Source organism: Loxodonta africana, unplaced genomic scaffold (assembly GCF_030014295.1).
Source record: "Loxodonta africana isolate mLoxAfr1 unplaced genomic scaffold, mLoxAfr1.hap2 scaffold_29, whole genome shotgun sequence".
Taxonomy (NCBI): Eukaryota; Metazoa; Chordata; class Mammalia; order Proboscidea; family Elephantidae; genus Loxodonta; species Loxodonta africana.
This window is the reverse complement of record NW_026975011.1, coordinates 1677326-1689054: the sequence shown is the minus strand read 5'-3', so window position 1 is coordinate 1689054 and position 11729 is coordinate 1677326. Positions and strand designations below refer to the sequence as shown.

General features: G+C 39.1%; 1 pseudogene; it reads right to left on the bottom strand.

Moving 5' to 3' along the window:
• Positions 1-939: 939 nt before the first annotated feature.
• On the bottom strand, positions 940-9231 carry LOC135229428 (olfactory receptor 14K1-like; annotated as a pseudogene).
• Positions 9232-11729: the final 2498 nt, after the last annotated feature.

Sequence of the window (11729 nt, the reverse complement as noted above, 5' to 3'; positions counted from 1 at the left end):
AAATCCTGAACAGTCTTCACTCAGTAATTTATTAAAAAAAAATATGTGTATGTATATATATAGTCACGTATCTATGATATACAGAGATAAAAAACCATATCACATGTCACATGGTTAAAGATAGCATTTGAAATAAAATAATAAATAAATCTGTTTTACTCCACACCTAAGTATGCATCTTTAGGGTATTGCCAATGTTACATGTTGACAGTCTGGGAAAAGTAGAAAGAGGGATTTATCACAATGGCAGAAGCAGTGCAGAGGATGCTTTCAGAAATTCCAATGAATTATAAAAGCAAGTAACTCAAAGTCAGGACTCAACACATTAGATGAAAGGAAGTTTCAATAAAAATATGATTTACTTCAAAAGAAACAAAGATGCAAAATCATTTTCTGAAATCTCAGGAATGGGTAAGCAATTGTAGTAAATGTATAATTTTCATCTTCAAACATATATTAATCAAATAAGTGAAGCTTGTGATATAATTAATAGTACATTTTTTAAAACGGCAAAATTATGTTAAAATTAAAATTAACAAATAGAGAAATTGAGAAGCTAGGAAGAAAGTTGAATCAATAAAATTAACAGATGGAAAAATCAAGGATATTAAAGCATTAAATAAAGAGAATGCTAGGGAAGATGAAAGTTTTGGACAAACTAGAAACACATACAGACCTCACGTATGGGGAGCTTCAGAATAAGAGTCAAACGCATCAATAGGAAATGGGAATAACAGGAAAAACTTCATAATTTCTGCACATATAAGAAATGTAAAGTACATGATTATAGGAGAAGGCTTACTTCCTGTTAAAACTGATAACCTGGGCTTATCATCAACAAGAATCCATGATATATTGATCTCTAAACAGAAACAATTGCAAACAGCTAGTTGGTGACAGAACAAGAAAGGTGACTTTACTTCCTAACTTCCACTTTGGTTACCTTTCCATTACTCAGGTGCTTCTAACATTCCACAGGACTTTATATAGAGCTGATTTAATGTCCCTGTTCCTCAGACAGTAGATAATGGGGTTCAAGATTGATGGCGCCACAGAATAGAACTCCAGTAGGTTTAGAAGAGAAGATGCATCAGAGACTGGCTTTAAATAAGCAACAGCACCTGTTACAAGGAACACACCACAATGAGATGAGGCGAGCAGATGGAAAAGGCTTTTGATTGGTTCTGTCTGGATGGAATCATTAACACAGTGGAGAAAATATACACATATGAGACCACAATGCAAACTAAACGTGAAAATGCATAACAGACTCCAATGGACACACTGATGTCAATGGTGGCATGTTCTTCAGAACAAGTGAGCTGTAGGAGTGCAGGAACATCACAGAAGAACTGATGGATCTTCTTGGAGCCACAGAAGTTGAGAGAGAATGCCCCACCTGAGTAGAAGATTCCCAAGGCCCCACCGTTGAACCAAGACACACCCATCATCTGAACACAGACCCTCTTGCCCAAGACAGCCTCATAGTGCAGAGGGCAGCAAATGGCAATATAGCAGTCATAGGACATTGCAGTGAGAATGCTAATCTCCGACTCTGCCAAGAGCACCAACAAGAAGAGCTGCAACGCACACCCAAGGAAAGAGTTGAAGTCAATGAAGGTGATGGAGTTGAGGATGGATTTGAGCACAGTGGCAGAAATGAGACACAGATCTAAGAAGGACAAATGCCTGAAAAAAGTACATTGGAGTGTGGAGGCATTGATCAGGAATTGTGAGAAGCATGATGAGAACATTTTCCATTGTGGGCACTAACTAGGTAGATCAGTGAGAAGAATGCAGCATGTAGCCTCAGCAGCATCCAACTTTCAGTGAAAATGATGAGCAAGAATTCCATGATTAGTGTATGATTGGTCATGTTTTGAAATTATAAGTCACCTATTGAGTAAAGCAAATAAACTTATGTTAATATATTTTTATTAATTATTTAAGGTCCACCAAAAACATATATTATTATCAATTATTTAAGGTCCTCAGATAATGCAAAGGAGTCCTTGAATGGCAAAAATGATTACGTGCTCCATTCCTACCCCAAAGATTGGCATTTTTAACCCACCCAGAGGCACCTTGGAAGACAGTCCTGGTGGTCTGCTTCCAAAAGGTTACAGCTTTAAAAACCCTGTAGAGCAGTTCTACTCTGCACAAATGGAGTCGTTGTGAGTAGGAATAGGCAGTACGAACAATTTGAGCTTGACTGCCAACCTAATCGTTGACTGTTCGAGGCCATTCAGCACGACTGCAGGAGAAAAGGTCATCAATCTGCTTCCATTATGATTACAAAAAGAAAACCTTATGGAGCAGTTCTACTCTGTAACAGGTTGTGTCTTCATGAATGGGAATCAACTTGATGGCAACTAACAACAACAAAATTAATTGTTTGGTCTAGACAAAAAAGCTTAAAAGTACCAAGATAGTCATATTTTTAGTCTTCTCAGGTATAAAACAGCTATGGGTATAATAATCCAATTTACTTGGCCTTAAATTAATGTGAAAGAAGAAATGAACTCTACACCCTTCTCTAATTACTTAAAATGATCTCTATTGTTGTTGTTAGGTGCCGTCGAGTTGTTCCGACTCATAGCGACCTTATGCACAACAGAACAAAACACTGCCCTGTCCTGAGCCATCCTTATAATCGTTCTTATACTTGAGCTCATTGTTGCAGGCACTGTGTCAATCCACCTCAGTGAGGGCCTCCCTCTTTTCCGCTGACCCTGTACTCTACCAAGCGTGATGTCCTTCTCCAGGGACTCATCCTTCCTGACAACATGTCTAAAGTACGTAAGACACAGTCTAGCCATCCTTGCTTCTAAGGAACATTCTGGTTGTACTTCTTCCAAGAGAGGTCTGTTCGTTCTTTTGGCAGTACGTGGTATATTCAATATTTTCACCAACAACACAATTCAAAGGCATTAATTCTTCTTCGGTCTTCCTTGTTCATTTTCCAGCTTTTGCATGCATATGATATGATTGAAAATACCATGGTTTGGGTCAGGAACACCTTAGTCTTCAGGGTGACATCTTTGCTCTTCAACACTTTAAAGAGGTCCTTTGCAGCAGATTTACCCAATGCAATGCGTCTTTTGATTTCTTGACTGCTGCTTCCATGGCTGTTGATTGTGGTTGCAAGTAAAATGAAATCCTTGACAACTTCTATCTTTTCTCCATTTATCATGATGTTGCTCATTGTTCCAGTTGTGAGGATTTTTGTTTTCTTTATGTTGAGGTGGAATCCATACTGAAGGCTGTGGTCTTAGATCTTCATTAGTAAGTGCTTCAAGTTCTCCTCACTTTCGGCAAGCAAGGTTGGGTCAGCATAACACAGGTTGTTAATGAGTCTTCCTCCAATCCTGATGCCCCATTTCTTCATATAGTCCAGCCTCTTGTATTATTTGCTCAGCATACAGATTGAATAGGTATGGTGAAAGAATACAACTCTGACGCACACCTTTCCTGACTTTAAAACAATCAGTATCCCCTTGTTCTGTCCAAACAACTGCCTCTTCATCTGTGTAAAGGTTCCTCATGAGCACAATTAAGTGTTCTGGAATTCCCATTCTTTGCAATGTTATACATAGTTTGTTATGGTCCACACTGTCGCATGCCTTTGCATAGTCAATAAAACGCAGATAAACATCCTTCTGGTATTCTCTGTTTCAGCCAGGATTCATCTGATATCAGCAATATCCCTGGTTCCATGTCCTCTTCTAAAACCGGCATGAATTTCTGGCAGTTCCCTGTCAATATACTGCTGCAGCCATTTTTGAATGATCTTCAGCAAAATTTTGCTTGCGTATGATATCAATGATATTGTTCTATAATTTCCACATTCGGTTGGATCACCTTTCTTGGGAATAGGCATAAATACGGATCTCTTCCAGTCAGTTGGCCAGGAAGCTGTCTTCCATATTTCTTGGCATAGACAAGTGAGCAACTCCAGGGCTGCACCTGTTTGTTGAAACATCTCAATTGATATTCCATCAATTCCTGGAGCCTTGTTTCTCACCAATGCTTTCAGAGCAGCTTGGACTTCTTCCTTCAGCACCATCGGTTCCTGATCATATGCCACCTCTTGAAATGGTTGAACATTGACTAATTCTTTTTAGTACAATAACTCTGTGTATTCCTTCTATCTTCTTCTGATGCTTCCTGCGTCTTTTAATGTTTTCCCCATAAAATCCTTCACTATTGCAACTCGAAGCTTGAATTTTTCCTTCAGTTCTTTCAACTTGAGAAATGCTGAGCATGTTCTTCCTTTTTGGTTTTCCATCTCCAGCTCTTTGCACACGTCACTATAATACTTTACTTTGTCTTCTCGAGCTGCCCTTTGAAATCTTCTGTTCAGTTCTTTTACTTCATCAATTCTTCCTTTTGCTTTGTCTGCTCAATGTTCGAGAGCAAGTTTCAGAGTCTCCTCTGTCATCCATCTTGGTCTTTCCTTCTTTCTTGTCTTTTCAATGACATCTTGCTTTCTTCATGGATGATGTCCTTGATGTCATTCCACAACTCATCTGGTCTTTGGTCGCTAGTGTTCAATGAGTCAAATCTGTTCTTGAGATGGTCTCTAAATCCAGGTGGGATATAGTCAATGTCATATTTTGGCTATCGTGGACTTGCTCGGATTTTCTTCAGTTTCAGGTTGAACTTGCATATGAGCAATTGATGGTCTGTTCCACAGTCCACCCCTGGCCTTGTTCTGACTGAAGATATCGAGCTTTTCCATCATCTCTTTCCACAGATGTAGTCAATTTGATTTCTGCATGTTCCATCTGGGGAGGCCCGTGTGTATAGTCTCTGTTTACGTTGGTGAAAGAAGGTATTTGCAATGAAGAAGTCGTTGGTCTTGCAAAATTCTATCATTCGATCTCCAGCATTGTTTCTATCACCAAGGCCATATTTTCCAACTACTGATCCTTCTTCTTTGTTTCCAACTTTTGCATTTCAATCACCAGTAATTATCAACGCACCTTGATTGCATGTTCGATACATTTCAAACTGCAGCAGCTGATAAAAATCTATTTCTTCATCTTTGGCCCTAGTGGTTGGTGCGTAAATTTGAATAATAGTCATATTAACTGGTCTTCCCTGCAGGTGTATGGATATTTTCCTATCACTGACAGCGTTGTACTTCAGGGTAGATCTTGAAATGTTCTTTTGACAATGAATGCAACACCACTCCTCTTCAAGTTGTCATTCCCAGCGTAGTAGACTACATGACTGTCTGATTCAAAATGGTCAATACCAGTCCATTTCAGCTCACTAATGCCTAGGATACCGATGTTTATGTGTTCCATTTCATTTTTGACGATTTCCAACTTTCCTAGATTCATACTTTGTACATTCCAGGTTCCAGTTATTAATGGATGTTTGTAGCTGTTTCTTCTCATTTTGAGTCATGCCGTATCAGCAAATGAGGGTTGGGTTCTGAAAGCTTTACTCCATTCTATTCATTAAGGTCGACTCTACTTTGAGGAGGCAGCTCCTCCCCAGTCATCTTTTGAGTGCCTTCCAGCCTGGGGGGCTCATTTTCCCACACTGTATCAGACAATGTTCCATTGCTTTTCAGAAGTAGACTGCCGGGTCCTTCTTCCTAGTCTGTCTTAGTCTGGAAGCCCAGCTGAAATCTGTCCTCCATGGGTGACCCTGTTGGTATCTGAATACTAGTGGCATAGCTTCCAGCATCACAGCAACATCCCAGTCCCTACAGCATGACAAACTGACAGACACGTGGGGGAAAATGATCTCTAGGTAAGTTTATCTCTATTTGGATTCACAGTGTTAGCTATGTAATTACAATTGTAATAAGGTGTAACTTTAGCCTACTTGATGGAAGTTTTGGTGAGTTAGAAGTCATGGATAGATTTTCTGCTTCCTGCACAGTGCAATCTTTTAAAATAGTAGCTTATGAGGAGATGCTATAATTGATTATTTCCCATTTTTCCTTAAATACATGAATGTTTTGCTAAAAATTTCATTATAGTGTGTTTTTTTTCCATTTTGTGTAATTATCTAGTAAAACACACACCACTCATTGTCATCAAGTTCGTTACAACACATAGCCACCTTATAAGACAGAGTAGAACTGCCCCATAGGGTTTCCAAGACTGTAATTTCTATGGAAGCAAACTATCACATCTTTCCTTCTCAGAGAAACTGTTGAGTTCAAACTGCTAAGTGCTTTAACCACTGCACTACCAGGGTTCATTAGATACCTAGATATCTAGTATAACACACACACACACATACACAAAATAGAAAGCTACTCTAGTTATTTGACAAATTGGTTTTCAAATGTATTGTGAACTTTTTCATGAAAAGAGCGCAACCTGAGACTACAAGCCAGATGTTTAACATAATATTCTAGGTAGGATTTAATTAACCGTGAGAACAAACAAACATAGCTGGGGAGTGCATCTGAGGGGAGAGGCTGAGTATCCTCCTAACTTAAAGATTCACAGATCAGATCATTTGAGGTCACTGCTGTTGTTAGGTGCCATCGAGATGGCTCCAGCTAATAGTGACCCCTATGTACAACTAAACAAAACACTGCCAGGTCCTGCACCATCCTCACAGTCATTATGTTTGAACCCATTGTTACAGCCACTGTGTCAATTCATCTCACTGAAGGTCTTCGTCTTTTTTGCTGACCCTCTACTTTACGAAGCATGATGTCCTTTTCCAGGGTTAAAAAAAAAAAAAAGATAGAAAAAACTCTTTTTTTTTTTTTGCCCAAAGTATGTGAGATGAAGCCTTGCTATCCTTGCTTCAATCCAAAATTGGTTTGGGGTCATGTTTCCCTCCTCAGAACACTCTTAAGAGTCTATCTTTGATTTTACTTCAGCATCTCTTGGATGACATTTTCTCCACTTGCCCATGCAGTCTTACTTCTGCTCCAATACTTGTGGCTTTTTCAGAAAACACTCTAAAATCAGAAAAAATAATCTGGCTTAACCTCTTTAAATGAAACTTGTCTCTGATACACATGGCTTTAATTATGCACTGACTACAAAAAGTTGGGGGAACTCCCTCCCTCACCCCTGCAGCCTCTTTTCATCCATCTGTTCTCAGTCAGGCTTCTGAGAAGTTCCTGACCTGGGCCCATCACTGCTACATTATCCTCCTTCTCTATAACAGTTGTATTTATGGGTGATGTCAACATGGCAAAATTTCTTCTGAAAGCTAAAGGTACTGGGACTCACAGTAATTTTCCTAGTTAGACTCTTCCACCTGTACAAAACCTTGCATTTAGTTTAAGGTTAGTGCCTTCATTATCTTAGTTCCCCAGGACCTAACACAGTGATTGTACAACCAAAATGAGGGCAGCCATTTTTCATTCTCCTTATGACAGTGACAGTCCCTCCGTGTCCCTACTTTAATGTTCCTCCTCTACACCCGGAAAAATGGGCTTTGGATTTCCATAGGCTCTTTATGTAGTTTCTGCAGCTTTCATGTAATGGTTTCTTAACTATTGACAAGTTCCATTTTGTTCATCTATTTCTTAAACTATAATTCCAAGAAGTGGAAGTCAGAATATGCATATGTGATCTGATCTGATTTCAAGAATAGTAACACTTTTACATAACTTTTCTGTAAAACATTCAGTTATTTTCTAAGAATGATTTCTAATCTTCAGCACTTTAAGAATAATGATGTATGTAATTTTCACGCTATATGACTGACTTGAAGAGAATCCAGTGAAATCTTGGACAAAATAAGGGTGACGAGAGGAGGAAGAAGAGGGTGGTTTAAGAAAAGAAAATAGAAAGATAACTGAAGTAATTGTAAGAAGGAAGAGAACCACATAGCAAAGTTTAGAGACATCAATTAAAAATGAGAGAGAGTTTCAAGGAAAAGGGAAACAGCATCATGTGCTGCAAAGCTTATCATGAAGTAACAAAAAATTAATCCTACCTGTTTATGACAGTAAAAAAAAAAACATTGGTCAATTACAAGGGAGCTAATTGACAGAGTAGCAGGATATGAACTGGGTCAGATGAGATGAAGGGGCAACCAAACACATTATATACACTCTTTATATATGCTGGCAATTGAAACCCAGGATAAATATAAAGTTAATTATTATGTGATCAGTGATGTAGTACAATTTTTTTTTTAATCTTGAGCATTGAACACGCAATTCCTTAAATTCAAAGACACAGGAAGAAAGAATGGACAAAAGGAAAAGAGAGTGAGAGAAATGGGGAAAGGGAAAGAAAGGAAACAGAAAGTGAAAAAGAAGAATGAGGATGATGAGGGAGCCAAATAGAGCAGTACACATTAATGGAACTATGTTTTGGGAGAATGACGAGCTGTAGGAACAAGAACATTTGAGGGAATAGAAGATATGATACGGAAAAAGAACGACTTTTCCTCTGGAAAAGGAAGAGAAGAATATAACCATAATCTCTTGAATGTAAGGGGACCATTTCAATAGGCCTTCATTTTGTTTTCTCTCCCATCCACATACCAACAGGGTTAGCAAGAGTAGACACTGTTTCCAGGATGAGCACTCATATCCCTACCTTCAGAAAACCCATCCCTTCCAGCACAGATGATTTTCTGAGGAGTAAATTAACTGGTGCTTTGAGGTTCAAAACTTACCAGCAATTGGCAATTTCATGGTATTTAACAAACTTTGAATAAATTTACTGGAGAAAGACGGCCCTGGTAAAACCTTCAGAGCAATGAAGGAGAGCCAACATATAACTCCCGATGAACTAGATCAGGCATTTGTAATTATGCTGTTTCACTGCTGGGGATAAAACCTGGAGCAGGGTCTACATGTCTACATACAATTCCACATAATTAAATAAGGGTTTAAAAGGCATGTCCCCATCAGCCTTCTAACACTGTGAAATGTTTATAATATATGCAACGTTCCTAAAATCAAGGACTGCTTAAGGGGGCTCTAAATATTGGGTACAACTAGAATACTCCTTAGAAGCAAGGATGGCGAGAGTGCATCTTATATATTTTGGACAAACTTTGGACAGGTTGTCGGGAGGAATCAGTTCCTGGAGAAGGACATCATGCTTGGTAAACTATAGAGTCAGCAGAAAAGAGGAAGAACCTCAATGAGGTGGACTGACACAGTTGCTGCAACAATGAGCTCAAGCATAACAACAATTATAAGGATGGTGTAGGACTGGGCAGTGTTTCGTTCTATTGTGCATAGGGTCACCATGAGTCGGAACCTTCTTGACGGCACCTAACAAAAACAACAACAAATATTGGGTAGAGCCAGGTACATATCTTTCTCCACAATTTATATATCAAATTGAAAATAGGCACAGAGTTTCTGTTTGAGGTGATTAAAAAAAATTGGGGAAATAATAGTGGTGATGGTTAAAAACAAACAAACTTTGTCACAATGGGAAGGAGAGGAATGGTGTCTAAGGCTGGGTTCTCAAGAGAAGCAAAACCATAAACACACACTTCTCTTCTATACATATATATATTTACATATGAATATATAGAGAGAGAAGAAGAGAGAGACGTAGAGTTTTATATCAAAGAAATGGCTCACACAGTTGTAGAGGCTGGAAAGTCCCAAGTACATGGATGAGGGTGGAGGCTTCTCCTGACTCTTGTAGTTACAGGGGCTGGGGAGCCCAAGATTGGCAGGTAAAATGGCAGGTCACTGTTTTACAGACTGTAGAGGCTGATGAATCCCAAGATAGGTAGTAAGCTACTAGCTCAAGTCCTATGAACCAGAGGTCTGATGAACAGGAGCCACTACAGGATACAGAGTGAGCAAAATCCAGAGAGCTTTGCCAGAGAGTCTACATATATTGGATGCAGGTGGCATCACCCCCCTTCCCCCCAGAAACTCCCTTTCAACTGGTTGGCTTCTTATAGCAGATCTTGTCAAGGCGGTGATTATAGTATATCAGATCTCGTTATGGAAGTGATTATGTCATACATAGCTGCCAAACTACATCATAACTGCAAAACCACTGAGAATTATGGTCCAGCCAAATTGACACACAACCGTAACTATAACCAAATTCCTCAGGTTCTTGTCCTGTCCTATTAGTCTATTGAAACAAAATGGACACTGATGGCAAGGGAACCAGAAAGTGGCAATTTATTGTCTGCGCAGACAAGAGGCAAGTTGGGGCCTAGCATGAAGGTTTGGCACCAAATACAAACCATGGTTAGAGGCTGAGGTTTGCAAGGATGGCAAATAATGTTACAATTATCAAGCAAAGTCAGTAGAAGCAGCATTTATAGAATAAGACTGAAAAGAATGCTCTCTCAAAAACTTCTAGATTTCAAAATAGTTTAAAAGGAAAAGGGGGTAAAAGATAAATAAGCAATTTGGAACTTCTCTTCTCTCCAAAGTTTTTGTAAAAAAAAAAAAACAAAAAACAAAAAAAAACTCTTGTTTTTAAGTTACAGGAATAGCCAGAGAGCAATGCAATTATTTTCCTATGTGCTTTCAGGCTTCTGTTTCAGATTTACCCATTCAAACTCATGATGATTTTGATTGAGCACCTCTGTCCTCTGCATCTCAATCTGTGTGTTGTTGTTGTTGTTAGGTGCTGTCGAGTTGGTTGGTTCCAACTCATATCGACCTCTTTTCTGCTGACCCTGTACTTTGCCAAGCATGGTGTCCTTCTCCAGGGACTGATCCCTCCTGACAACATGTCCAAAGTATTAAGACGCAGTCTCACCATCCTTGCTTCTAAGGAACATTCTGGTTGTACTTCTAAGACAGGTTTGTTTGTTCTTTTGGCAGTCCATGGTATATTTAATATTCTTTGCCAACGCCACAATTCAAAGGGGTCAATTCTTCTTCGGTCTTCTTTATTCATTGTCCAGCTTTCACATGCATATGATGTGACTGAAAATATCATGGCTTGGGTCAGGCACACCTTAGTCTTCAAGGGGACATCTTTACTTTTTGACACCTTAAAGAGGTCCTTTCCATCAGATATGCCCAATGCAACGCGTCTTTTGATTTCTTGACTGCTGCTTCCATGCATGTTGATTGTGGATGCAAGTAAAATGAAATCCTTGACAACTTCTATCTTTTCTCCATTTATCATGATGTTGCTCATTGTTCCAGGTGTGAGGATTTTTGTTTTCTTTATGTTGAGGTGGAATCCATACTGAAGGCTGTGGTCTTAGATCTTCGTCAGTAAGTGCTTCAAGTCCCCTTCACTTTCAGCAAGCAAGGTTGTGTCATCTGCATAACACAGGTTGTTAATGAGTCTTCCTCCAACCCTGATGCCCCGTTCTTCTTCATACAGTCCAGCTTCTCGTATTATTTACTCAGCATACAGATTGAATAGGTATGGTGAAAGAATACAACCCTGACGCACACGTTTTCTGACTTTAAACCAATCAGTATCCCCTTGTTCTGTCTGAACAACTGTCTCTATGTAATGGATCCTCATGAGCACAATTAAGTGTTCTGTAATTCCCATTTTTCACAACGTTATGCATAATTTGTTATGATCCACACAGTCAACAAAACACCGGTAAACATCCTTCTGGTACTCTCTTCTTTCAATCAGTCTATGTAGTCAGTCTCCAAGTTCTAAAATACAAAGGAAATGTGCCACTGATGTCCTATGTCTCAGGCAAATCTTGCTCCAGTGAGGACCAAGGATTTTAAAACAGTTACAAATGGACCTTTCTAGACTACATAGAATTCTCCTGGGAGGTCAGACTTTCAGATACGCTTAAATTTCACTTTCTAGACT